Below are 13,226 nucleotides of genomic sequence, written 5' to 3'. Positions count from 1 at the left end.
TGCCTGGTTTCAAGACCAACAGCTGCAAAAAGGAGGGCACAGAATTTTCCATCCAACACAGAGCAGTGTTGGGGTGGCAGAGAAAACACCATTCACAGGTGAACCAGGAGTGACCACATTAGGTTTTTCCTCCCTATAATTTGTTTCACTGTATTATAAAATATAAGTAGTACTTTATATTATTTGAGTACAGTGGTATTTATTATACAATATTGACTAGAGATTATGAACACTCTACATCAGTGTTCCTCAGCCTTGGCAACTTTAAGACATGTGGACTTCAAATTCCCCAGCCAGCCATGCTGGCTGGGGAATTCTGGGAGTTGAAGTCCACATGTCTTAAAGTTGCCACGGTTGGGGAACACCGCGCCAGTGTTTAGATAACTTAAAGCTTCAGAGATAAAGAGAAGAAGTTTATATCAGTATTAACTATGATTTCTGAAAGGCCAATGTTGATAAGCAGAAAACTGTTTAAATTTTGCATCCAAAGTTAAATGTGGCATTGATAAACAGCTGCAAAATACATCAGACTGTCTGTTTTGCAGTAAGGTTTCTGCCTTAAGCTTAATACTGAATACTAAGGTCTCCACTGTATTGTTACTTATTTTTGTTTGTACGTATTAAAGACCACATGAGTTGAACACAAAACAGATCCTGGGAACGCTAGACTTATCCGACAACATCCTGCTAGGCTTCCTGAGAGATTAAGAAGCACAGCAGAAAAAGAAGTCCAGAAAATGCTCCAATTAAGGATTATTGAACCATCACATAGTGAGTGATCTCACCGTTTTAGTTCCAAACCTAATGGGGAAATCAGATTTGGTGTGGACTTAAGAAAACTTAATCAGGTTAAAAATCTCCACCTTCCCCCACCATTTCAATCATTACAAATAGGCTGGGATGTTAGGTTAGATTATGCAAATCTTACGCAAATCTTATGTTTTGGGAGGACACTTATTCCTTCTTTTAGGACAATGTATAAATGAGCATCTTAAAGGAACTTCAGGTGAGAATACTGTTTCTCAACCTTGGCAACTTTAGGATGGGTGGACTTAGTCTCCCAGAATTCCCCAACCAGCATACTTTAAGAGGGGTGGACGTCAATTCCCAGAATTCCCCAACCAGCATACTTTAAGACGTGTGGACTTCAACTCCCAGAATTCTGAAGTCCACCCATCTTAAAGTACACTGGCTGAGGAATTCTGGGAGTTGAAGTCCACACGTCTTAAAGTACGCTGGTTGGGGAATTCTGGGAGTTGAAGTCCACCCATCTTAAAGTTGCCAAGGGTGAGAAACACTGGACTGGTAAAGCAAAGGAAGAGGAAGTTTGGACTCAAAATCAGGAGGGTGCCCCTTCTGATGTTCCTTGCTGTGTTGTGCATGTGGACAAGGAACCAACCTTCATCCTGGTGATAGCACCAAAGAGAGATGCAGCCGGAGACAGTGTTGTTAGAAGGTCAGTGTGATGCTCACATTGGCCACAGGTTGAACTAAGTAACTTAACAAGGCTGCGTCATCTGTGATTCCTAATCGCATTAGTCTTTTTGGTGCGCCAGCAGCAGCAGCAGCAGCAGCCTGCCTGCCTGCCTGACGTTAGAGCCACAAATAAGCCATCTTGCCAGAGGGAAAGGGCATATCTTCTGAGACAGCAGGGCTTGGAAACGCGCAGCCAGAAAAAGAGCATCTGCCCCTCCCTGCTTGCACCAGCAAAGCTGGGCTGAAGCCAGCCAGCCAGACACCCCACCCCTCGGGAACTTCTGAGAAGGAGTTCCGTGCAGGAAAGCTAAGAAGCCATTCGGGATGAATCCGAGAGGCTGCTGTGGGTGAAATGCAAGCCCTGTTTAGAGGGACGTCAACCTTCATATCTTTGAGGCTCTTTCTCAATCTAGATTTGCGTTTTTTGGAGGGGAGTCCTGATTTCTGTCCCTTTCTTGTCATTCAGGTTTGTTGAGACGCTGGCGCAGTAGTGGAAGGAAGATTCGATACAGACAGCCAAGAGATGGGAGGGACTCTTTTGGTAGGTTATCTCATAAAAGGAAACTTAGTCCGGGTGACCAAAAACCTGGGATGACATGGTTCAAAGCATTCTGAGCACCTCTGCAAATTGTAATAAATGGAGGTTGGAAATCCTCTTTGCAGGTTCCAAGTTTCTGCTGTTGCCCTTAATTCTAGCCTTAAAGAAACTGTGGTCAGACTGGTGGAATCCTTGCTTCCTTCATCTCATCCACCGGTACAGGACTTGACCCTTGTAAAGGATGAGCCTCCTATTACAGGTAGTCCTCGCTTAACAACCACAAAGGATCAGAATTTTGGTTGCTAAGGAAGCGGTCATTAAACAAATCAACCCAATTTTACAACCCTTTTTGCAGCAGTTGTTAAGTGAATCACCACAGGCGTTAAGCAAACCATGTGGTTGTTAAGCAAATCACATGATTCCCCATTGATCTTGCTTGCCAGAAGCCGGCCAGGAAGGTTGAAAACGGCGATCACGTGAGCACAGGATGCTGCAATGGTCATAAACACAAACTGGTTGCCAAGTGTCCAAACCGTGATCACATGACCACAGGGACCCTGCAACAGTCATAAGTGTGAGGACCAGTTGTAAGTTGTTTTTTTCACCACCGTCATAAGTCTGAACCATCACAAAACAAATGGTTGTTAAGCGAGGACTACCTGTAGATTGTTTTCTTTGGACCATGTGAAAAATCTCTCTATGTTCCTGGAGGCAGTCCTTGAGCAAGCAGATGGCTGTCTTGCAATAAAAGAACAGGGAAATGGACTGTTGCATGACTTCCTGGCCTTTGGGCTATGATCAAGTGTCCTGTGGCTTCTTAAAGTGGCCATCCGGAAGACTGAACAAGAATCCCAATAGCGGGACATGACTGAAATCAGACATGTGGCTCCTGTTCCCTGCAACTGGTCCTAAGAGGCATTTCATTACCAGAGCAGTGCAATGCTTTGGATTCAGTCTCCCCAAAGTGCTTTTAAGTGTGCAGGAAAGCAAAAGGAACATTTGTCTGCAACAGCCTAAAACTGCTTCCCTAAAAAGGGGGAAGTTGTTTTAAGCTGTTGCAAAGAGTTGCTACCCTCATGGCCCCATGTGCTGCAAACCACACTGTGCAGTTCAAGGGCAAAACGTTGTACAGCTGTACTGTCTATAATCCTGCATAAAATATAGGGCCATGATCAGAACAAAGCTCACTTCTGCTTTGTGCATGACTTGATGGGATTCACACTTGGTGCTAAGCCGTGGTTTAACTGTGGCTTGTTAACTGATAAATCTGGAGGCAATTCCCACAACGATCAGCAGATGCAGACTGCCCTGTTAATCCCAAAGAAACAAGCCTTCTCTTTTTCTGCACAGACCTGGGTTTTGATACCTTCAGTTGCCTGCATATAGGTTTCTCATTTGGAAATAGAGAATTTTCTGGAATTCTTGTGTTGCACCTTTTCCTAATAAATATTACCAACCCGAGCTGTGGAGAGGTATTTGGATTAACTATTTCCAGGTCAAGTTGCTAGAGAGGGAAGGCTGACAATTGGCTGGGTTCATCTGTGTCAGATGGGGTTTGCAGTTCACAAACTACCATAGCTGGATTGGATAATTTGGAGAACGCCTCTAATAAAATAAATAAAAGCTTCTGTCGTTTAATAAAATCCGTTAGCTGGAAAAGGTGCCACGTGACTCCTCCTGACTTTTTGCAGCTAACACAGCTCTTCTCCTACAGCACCTCAGCTGTAAAACGAGGCAAACAATACTTCTTTTAATCTATTAATCCAAACCTACTTTTATAAGACTCTGTAACAGTGCATCTTCTTAGCCAGTGGAACAAGCTGCCACATGACGTCGCAAGATCTCCTTTGTTGGAGGGCTTCAAAGAGAGGCTGGGTGGTCATCTATCTGAGATGCTCTACTGCAGTGTTTTTCAACCTTGGCACCTTGAAGAGGTGTGGACTTCAGCTCCCAGAATTCCCCAGCCAGCCATGCTGGCTGGGGAATTCTGGGAGTTGAGGTCCACACCTCTTCAAGGTGCCAAGGTTGAAAAACACTGGCCTAGAGAAAAGATGGCTGAAGGAGGAATATGCTTGTATTTCCAGGTCCCACTGGTCGAAAGAATAAAGATGGCTGCCACAACAGGGCATTGAAACTCTGTTTTTTATGCATATTGCATGTAAATAAGGGTGGGGCTTTGATGGCATGGGTGCAGACACCATCTTGACTTTTTTGACACCCCTAAGAGAAGAGCAGGGCCGCAGGGGAAGTAGCGGAGATTCAAACCAAGGCAAGATTCTCGGGTGACACAGAGAGGAGGAAGAACAATTTTGGTCATACAACCCATAAAGCCAGTTGGGTGACCTTGGGCCAGTCACTGTCTCTCAGCCCTAGGAAGGAGGCAATGGTAAACCACTTCTGAAAAACCTTGCCAAGAAAACTGCAGGGACTGGTCCAAGAATCTGACACATTGAATGGATTAAAAAAAAAACTTTAATGTTGATACTGTGATTATTTAGGGATGGATTTTTCTGAGATGGCAGGCAAGCAGTTCCCAACCTCCTTGTCTTCTGAGCTTGCTTCTCCATCATTAAACCCGCTGCTCCGCTCCACCTGCATCTCCGTCTGGCTGGTCCTCAGTTGCTCCATCCATCAACCACCGTCTTCCTTGATTTGTATCCCCCTCCTCTGCCCACTCTTGCCAAACTTGATCTGCAATTCTTTCTGTTGTAATCACCAAGCTGCCTTCTTGGCCCCTGAGATCTCAATGCCCCGCTCTTAGCCTGTGTGAGAAATTGCTTCTGTATTCTCAGTGCACCAAGCTAAAAGTTTTGTCTCTTTTTTAGGAGAAAAAAGGCAGTTGAAGAGAAAGGGGTGGTTAGAACTAGAATGGAAACCCTCCCCTGGCTAAGGCTGCCATCTGGTTTTAAAGGTATGTTTTGGGTGACCCAGGATGCAGCGGACCAAGCGGTATTTAAAGACGTCACCCCAAAGAGTGGGATTTTCTGCCCATTTCCCCCCTTTCCGTTTTTAAAAACTTTCTCAGTGTGTTAGGTCCATTTTAGCCTTAACATATTTGTTTTCTTTTGTCCTCTACCCAAAATTATATCACTACGTCTTTGGCGGCCTACCAAAAAATTCCAGCAGCAATTAAAACCAGCCTGGGGAATTTAGGTGGCGCATAGATCATCTAGTCTAACTTCCTTCTTTGTGCAGGATCCAACACAACAGCGTTCTTCAGCCTTAAGCCACACAACAGCATAGCTCAGGGTTTCTCAGCCTCAGCAACTTTAAGAGGTGTGGACTTCAACTCCCAGAATTCCCCAGCCAGCATGTTGGGAGTTGAAGTCCACACCTCTTCAAGTTGCCAAGGTTGAGAAACACTGCTCTAGGCAAAACATATCTGGATCCTTCAACTGTTCCTCAAATGCTGGTTTAGGACATACCAGGGATCTCCTTCATCCTCTCCATCCATCCACCCCATCCTTTGCCTTCCACTTCCCTCCATCTTGCAGAGCAGAGCAGAGCCATTTTTCTCCCCCCACTTACATCACCTGCCCAGACTATGCGAGATCCTCCTCATTCACCATCACATCAAGGACAAAGTCAACCTTGATCTGGATCGGCGCCCTTTGCAGTTGGTGGCCTCGTTAACAGTCTCCCATAATCATCTTTCTTTCGCTCTTTCAGGCCATATTTCTTTATTGTTCTGATCGTTATTGTCCTTGAAATGTCTTTCATGATCTGGAGCAAATTTCTCACTGCCTGCTGTCCTAGGGTTAATCTCTTTAATTTCTCTTCCTTCGTCTTTAATTTTCTCTAATCCCGAGCCTGAGAAAACACGGCTATTTCTCTTCTTCCCCTTCAACTCTAAGTTCATTAAACGGGTGACGTTCTCTTTGTCTTCTTAATATTTAACATTAATCCAGATGTTTCACTTTCCTGCTTTCAAAATAGCACTTCTAATCTGCGCTTGAGCAGTCAGTGAAACGAAACCATTGTTATTCAGCCTGACTAGAAACAAAGGATGTAATTTGGCAGCTCTATCTGCATTTTATATCATTTATATTTCTCTGTTTTACGACTCTGTTCTTCTTCCACACCTTAGCAAAGTAGTTTCATAATGTAGTGATTAGTTTTAAATGTTTAATCTTTTACCACTCTAGTGCTTGTATTTGTTGCTCCGTCTAATTTTTATTTTTCATCTTATTTTACTCCCTTCCTAATTTAATTAGACACTTTTAGGCATTTTCATGTATTTCCATTCAAGCCTCTTAACATAAAAGACATACTTTTCTGGTCAGCAACCATAATTAAGATGTTAACGTCCGTTCTAATGTTTACTTGCTTTCACTAACAATGGGGTATCATCTGCTATCTCAAATTTTAAGAAGGTTAACCTCCAGTTTTGATTCCAGCTGTCATAAATTCCGATCATTTCTTATAAGACATTCTCTGTACAAGTTAAACAGATATGGGCACAACAGGCATCTTCAGTGGCATCTGGGGTGCAGAAAGAACATTTACAGGAGGCACTCCTGGCATTGCACATGTGTACAAAAGGGGAAGGGCTTGGATCAGGATGCCAGGCGCACCAACTTCAAGGTTTTGACCCCTGCCCCGCCAACATCCCTGTGCATCCTTGTCTCCCACCTGTTTTCTAGTCTTCCTTTTTTATTTATTTTATTAAACTTTCAAACACTCCCAGGCCTGGCGTCAGAGTGGCGGTGGAGCCCCTACTGGGTTTTATGTATTCATTTATTTATTTAATACATTCATATGGCCGCCCATCTCATACACATGACGCCAGGTGGCTAACAGTTAAAAACAGAATAAAACCATTGTAAAAGACAAGCGAGTTTTAAAAACGACAGAGATAACATAAAATAACGTAGCAACCGAGAACACCCAGGGAACACAACCGAGGCCGAGCTCACCCGTGCTATTGGGGCATCAGGCTTGATGGCAAAACCAGGCTTTTGATGTCTTGCAAAAGGGCAGCAGAGTCAAGGCAGTCGGGGCGAAGAGCTGCTGCCGAGGGAATGGTCAGATAAGAAAGGGCATAGCCCACAGCTGCATAATGGGAGGAAAAAAAGGCTCAGAAGGGACCCTCCCTAAGTTATTGGGCTGTAAAGGAGATGGTGGGAAAATTGTACTGTCAGACTTGCACGATTCTGTCAACATGAAGTAGAATTAGCTCATCTGGTCGTGTTTCCTGTCTGGTCTACCTGGGAAGGCTGACAGGTAGATAGCCTGGCCCCAAGCCACGTAGGGCTTTAAAGGTACCACCAGTACCTTGAATGGCTCCCAGTAGCACACCAGTAGCAGCTTGCAGAGCAGGGGTGTCCCACGTGCCATGGACCGGCACCCCTAACTGCCCACACTGCCTCATTTGGCGCCAGTTGAAGTTGTTGTCATTAATATTAATTTATTTAACTCCTATTCATTTAAATTGATTGGCTGCCCAGCTCCAATGAGGTCTTCAAATCTGTTGACGACTCTTCAATAAATTCTTCAGATTTATGGGCCGCCCAGCTCCAACGGATTCTTGAAGTTACTCTTCAAGGGCAGCCCCATGTAGAGCTCACTGCAGTAATCCAAGCAGGAGGTGACTAAGCTGGGTTTGCTGAGCTGTTACATATTGGGGAGTGTTGTTCTGGTCTGAGCAATTATATGGCTTTTAGTGTGTTTTTAACGGGCATTTAATATATGCTTTGGACCTGCGTAGGCTGCTTTGGAATTGGAGTTTAGCCTCAACAAATCCAACTATCCATCGATTACAATTAACATTTCTTTGCAGGAAAACACCTTAGCATGTTACGACCTTATATATAATCTAAAGAGCAACCCATCGATATGACTATTTCATTTAATGTGTTGCATGAAATGTATTCATTCGTTCGTTCGTTCTTTTAAACAATTTATTTCACCACCCATCTCACAAATGGGTGCTATTTTTTTTAAAATCCATTCAATTGTGTCCGATTCTCCGAGGCTGCCTGGACAAGTCCCTGCAGTTTTCTTGGCAAGGTTTTTCAGCAGTGGTTTGCCATTGCCTCCCTCCTAGGGCTGAGAGAGAATGACTGGCCCAGGACCACCCAGCTGGCTTCGTGCCAAAGGCAGGACTAGAACTCACAGCCTCCTGGTTTCTAGCCCGGTGCCTTCACCACTACCCCAAACTGGCTGTCATCTATCTATCTATCTATCTATCTATCTATCTATCTATCTATCTATCTATCTATCTATCTATCTATCTATCTATCTATCATTCTAATCAATTTATCTCACTGCCCATTTCACAAATGGGTGTTATAAGGCCAGCTATGTGTGGAAGAGATTTTTAAAAAATAAACAAACAACCAAGGGAACAACAAATGCAGCATGCGACAAATAAAGCCCTTTCTTGGTGTGCGTGCGTGCGTTTTCCCGAAGAATGCCCTTGAATCCAATGTGCACTCACCCAGAACATATCACAGCAGGCACCAACACACACTCACCTTCTCGACTGATGCTTGTCCAGGAGGGGCTCCAACAGGGACTTGACGTGTTTTACAATCTGCCACAAATTAAAATTCTTGCAATGCTCCTATTTTTATAGCAGCAATGACTACCTAGGAAGGAGGGAGGGCGGTGGAGCTGCTGCAAAAGGCTCTTTTGCTACAAATGCTGCCTGCATTTATGTCACAGAATGAACGGCCATGAGGGGTTGGAAGGGACCTTGGAGACCATCTAGTCCAACCCCCTGCCCAGGATAGGAATCCACCACCATGGCACCTCTTCCATTATTCCATGGTTACAGTCTTCTTCCTCCACAGATGGCCATCCAGCCTTCGTTTAAACACCTCCAGTGGAGTCCACCACCTCCTGAGGCAGACTGATCACAGAACCCTAGAGTGGATGTGTTAAAAGGGACCTCAGAGATCGACTAGTCCAACCCCCTGCCCAGGGTAGCACACCACCACTACAGCTTCCCCACAGGTGGCTGTCTAGGCTGTGTTTGAACATCTGTAGTGAGGGACAGTCCCACTTATTCTGCCCCAGATCCCATGGCACTACAGGTAGTCCTCGCTTAACAAGCAGAATTGGGACCAGAATTTTGGTTGCTAAGTAAAGCAGTCATTAAGTGAATCTGACCCAATTTTGTGACCTTTTTTGCAGCAGTCGTTAAGCAAAGCATGCAGTTCCCCATTGATTTTGTTTGCCAGAAGCCATCTGGGAAAGTTGAAAATGGCGATGACATGACCACGGGACACTGCGACAGTCATAAATGTGTACTGGCTGCCAAGTGCCCAAATCATGCTCATGTGACTGGGCGGTTGCTGTGACGGTCGTGTGAGAACCAGTCGTAAGTTGGGTTTTTTTCAGCACCATTGTAATCCTAACTGTCACTAAACAAATGGTTGTTAAGTGAGGACTACTTGTAATTTAAAAGCAAGAATCCCCTCTCATTATTTACACATGGCTTGAAATGAGCATTGGGTGGTGGCCAAAGCTGATATCAATTTTTTCTGGGATGCTAAAATCCAAAAGAGGAACGTGAAGACCTCTGAAAGGATTTCTTTGAAAAACGGCAGGCCTATTCAAAGCGAACAAGCTGAAAGTCATGCTTCTTTGGTACCAAAAGAAAATGTAGACTTCATATGTACAATAATGAGATTGGAGTTGGCAGTGACGGATCACGGAAGGGATTTGGAGCTGCTGGTGGAAAACTCAATGCAAACATCAACCCGGTGCACGGCTGCTGCGAAAAGCAAAATCCTTGCTTGGAATTATTAGGAAGAGAATTAAAAATGAAATTGTCAATATCATTATGCCTTGATATCAATCTGTAGGGAAACCACCTTAGAGTGCCGTGTCCAGACTGGGCTGCCACACCTGAGAAATGCAATTTAGGGCTGGAAAAAATGCAAAAAAAGGTGGGGGTTAAGCAAAATGATTAGGGAATGGGGCAGATGCCAGCCAGGAAAGATGGAAAAGTCTGGGGCTTTTCTCGCTTGGGGCAAAGGTGGGGAAAGACAGACATGATAGAGATATAGAAAATCCCACATGGTGTAGGAAATGTGGATAAAGAGATTTTCTCTCCCTCTTGCATTGACTTAGAACTAAAAGGATCAAGCTTTAAAACTGAATGAAGAGTTAAATTACAAAATTTGCCGTCACCAGTCCTGAATGGCCCCCTGCGCACTCTTATTTAGAATTTACATGGTGGCTTACTTAACTCCCAGCTTCTGAGGACAACCGGCAAAGGAGAGAGATCCCCTTTTCTTACATGCAATCTCCTGAATGCACTTCTTGGCCACAGAGGGACAAGAATGATGACCAGGAAGGGTCCCTGGCCTGATCAAACCCCACCAATCTTCTAACAGTCCCTGTTCCCTAGCCCATGATGGCATGTGCAGTGTCCACAAGCTACCATTAAACCAACTTGGCATGTCACCTCTTTTTGCAGGCGTGGGCATAGTATGCGCTTGGGGTCTGAGTGGAGGACCATCTCATCTTCATTAGGGAGATGCATTAAAAAAAAAGCATGTTGAATGGCAAGTGAGTGATTGCATCGATCACAAACTACCAAACCCTGGCAGATGGATGGACGGTTGGAAAATTCAACCTTGCAGAGAACATTTTGTTCTCTGCTGTCTCGCGTGGGGTGGGAAGGTGGGCAGCCATTCATGGGGTTGGCTCGCACCTTAGAGAGAATTTTTTAACCCCTTGGATTTTATACTTATTTATATTGTATTTTATATTTGTAAATTGTTTTTTTATAGGATCTTAATTGTTTATTATTCTAGTTTTAATTTTACTGTAAACCTCCGAGAGTCCCTCATTGGGGGGAGATGGGCGGTAGCAAAATTTGAATAATAAATACATAAATAAATAAATAGTAAACATTTTCATCCAGCTTCCTGGAGCTCAGCAAGAGGACAATTAGGTGGCACCCAATGGTCAGGAATCCATTACACGCCTGGGATTGGCCACCTGGAGTCGTGGGACAACTGATGTGTAGCTAACGGGGAGGAAATGCCAACAGGAACACCATTTGCAGGTTTAAATTTACTGATGCATAATCTGAAATCCTCGCCCAAATGTTTCGAAGGAAGGTTGCACTGCCCATCAAACCAAGCTATGAGAAATCAGGAAGGGAGCATCGGCAGGGTCTCCTGTCCTTTTTTTAATGAAGTTTATTAATTTACTTTAAGCTTACACAACTAACAAAACAATCTTTCAATTTGAAAAAAGAACTGTTAAAAAATTAGGGAAGAGACAAGCCAGGACAAACCAAAAAAAGAAAAGAGAAAGAGAAAAAAAATCAACCTGATATTCATACTTATCAGTAGCCACTGGTTTGCTAATGAATACACTACTATAATATGATCAGGACAAAATATTATTGCAAAATGTCACACAATCTCTGCCACGGTAAGACATATTGCTGCATCCTTTGATTAGTAGAAAATACTGCCTTTTCCAGAACAGAGAGATCACACGTTTCTGACACTTGTTTGACCTCTGGAATAATATCACATTTCCAATTTCTCCATGTAATTCTTTCAGCTGCGCCCACCTGCTTGATACAACCATAATGCCTGATCAACTGCCAAACGCTGGGTCTTCTGTCCTGGTTGGAGGCCACTTGTACGGTAGAGGGGCAGTTTGGTGGACCCCCAATTCTATTTTCTGCTTTTTGAACGTTTGATCTTTTAACCAGCTATGACCAACCTTCCTTTAAACTCAGGGTACAGGTAGTCCTCACTTAACAACCATTCATTTAGCAATGGTTTGGACTTATGATGGTGCCGAAAAACCCAACTTACAACCAGTCCTCACATTTACGACCATAGCAAGCTCCCCACAGTCACATGATCACGATTTGGGCACTTAGCCACTGGTTCGCATTTATGACCATCACAGCATCCCATGGTCATGTGATTGCCATTTTCAACCTTCCCGGCCAGCTTCTGGTGAGCAAAACCAATAGGGAACCATGTGATTCGCTTAACAACCACATGCTTCACTTAATGCCTGTGGTGATTCGCTTAATGACCACCGCAAAAAGGTTGTAAAATTGGGTCAGATTGGGTTAATGACCGCTTTGCTTAGCAATCAAAATTCCAGTCCCAATTGTGGTCGTTAAGTGAGGACTATCCATACCTCCAAACAGAAGACTGTCTGCTAGGACAAACAGCCACCAAGTGACGTCACTGCATTAATAAACAAGCATAAAGACAAAGAAAAAACACTGAAAAAGAAGAAACAGAAGGTTGCCCTTTGGGCAGCCATACTCCAGAATAACTTTTCCCAAGTGTGCTAAAAGGCCGAGCTAAATGACAATATTCAGCTGACCTTGGCTGACTGGAAAGGCAGGGGTGGCCCTGCTTAGTACTTGGATGGAGACCACTAGGAGAGCCCAGGATTGTAGACTAGGCAGGAAAATAAAAAAACCCACTCCCACCACCTAGTCAGGCACCACACACAACAGACTGGTGAGGCGGACCAATCCAAAAACGCTAAGACCATTCCCAACCACCAATCCCCCGAGACTTTCCCAGAAGCCTCCAATCGCCAACCAACCCCGCCGAATTCCAATTCCATGCAAGCTATAATTCCTGTGGTTATTCCCACTTCTGAAGCGTTGCACTGAGGAAGCCTCGCTGGAATGCAGGGAGAAACCTCTGCAAAAATCGGGATCTCTGTGTCAGTCCTGACCTCACGGAGCCCAGAGAACCCCGACTCAAAATATGTGGAAAACAAGCTTTGTGGAAGAAAGTGTATAATCACCAGGAGCATCATAAAAGCCCCCAAAATTCATAAATCGCATCCGCCAAATGCAAAACGAAGCTTCTCTTCGAAGACCTCCAGTGAAGGGGACATATTTTGGAGGTCTTCTGGTTAGCCATCTTTACAAAGTGCTTCTGCAGTTCCTGCCCCAAGCAGGGGGTTGACTAGATGACCTCTGAGGTACCTTCCAATTCTATGATTCTATGCTAAAGCGTAACTCAGACAGCAGGTTTTATGAAGAAGAAACAAAATGTATTGGCAAAGCAAGAATGTGATATTGGCTGAACTGCTGCTTGGCGCTGGCAGCTGGATTAGGACACATCTTCTACCTCAGCTGTTTTATCTGAATTTTAAAGAAAGGTTTAATACATTCCTGCTTTGTGAGTATTGAACATCCAGCGTTTGAGGATTTGGGCTAAATTACAGATGCCGGCATTTTAGTTACTCGAAAGTGGAA

Source organism: Candoia aspera, chromosome 1, assembly GCF_035149785.1.
Source record: "Candoia aspera isolate rCanAsp1 chromosome 1, rCanAsp1.hap2, whole genome shotgun sequence".
Taxonomy (NCBI): Eukaryota; Metazoa; Chordata; class Lepidosauria; order Squamata; family Boidae; genus Candoia; species Candoia aspera.
This window is presented reverse-complemented; position numbering follows the sequence as displayed.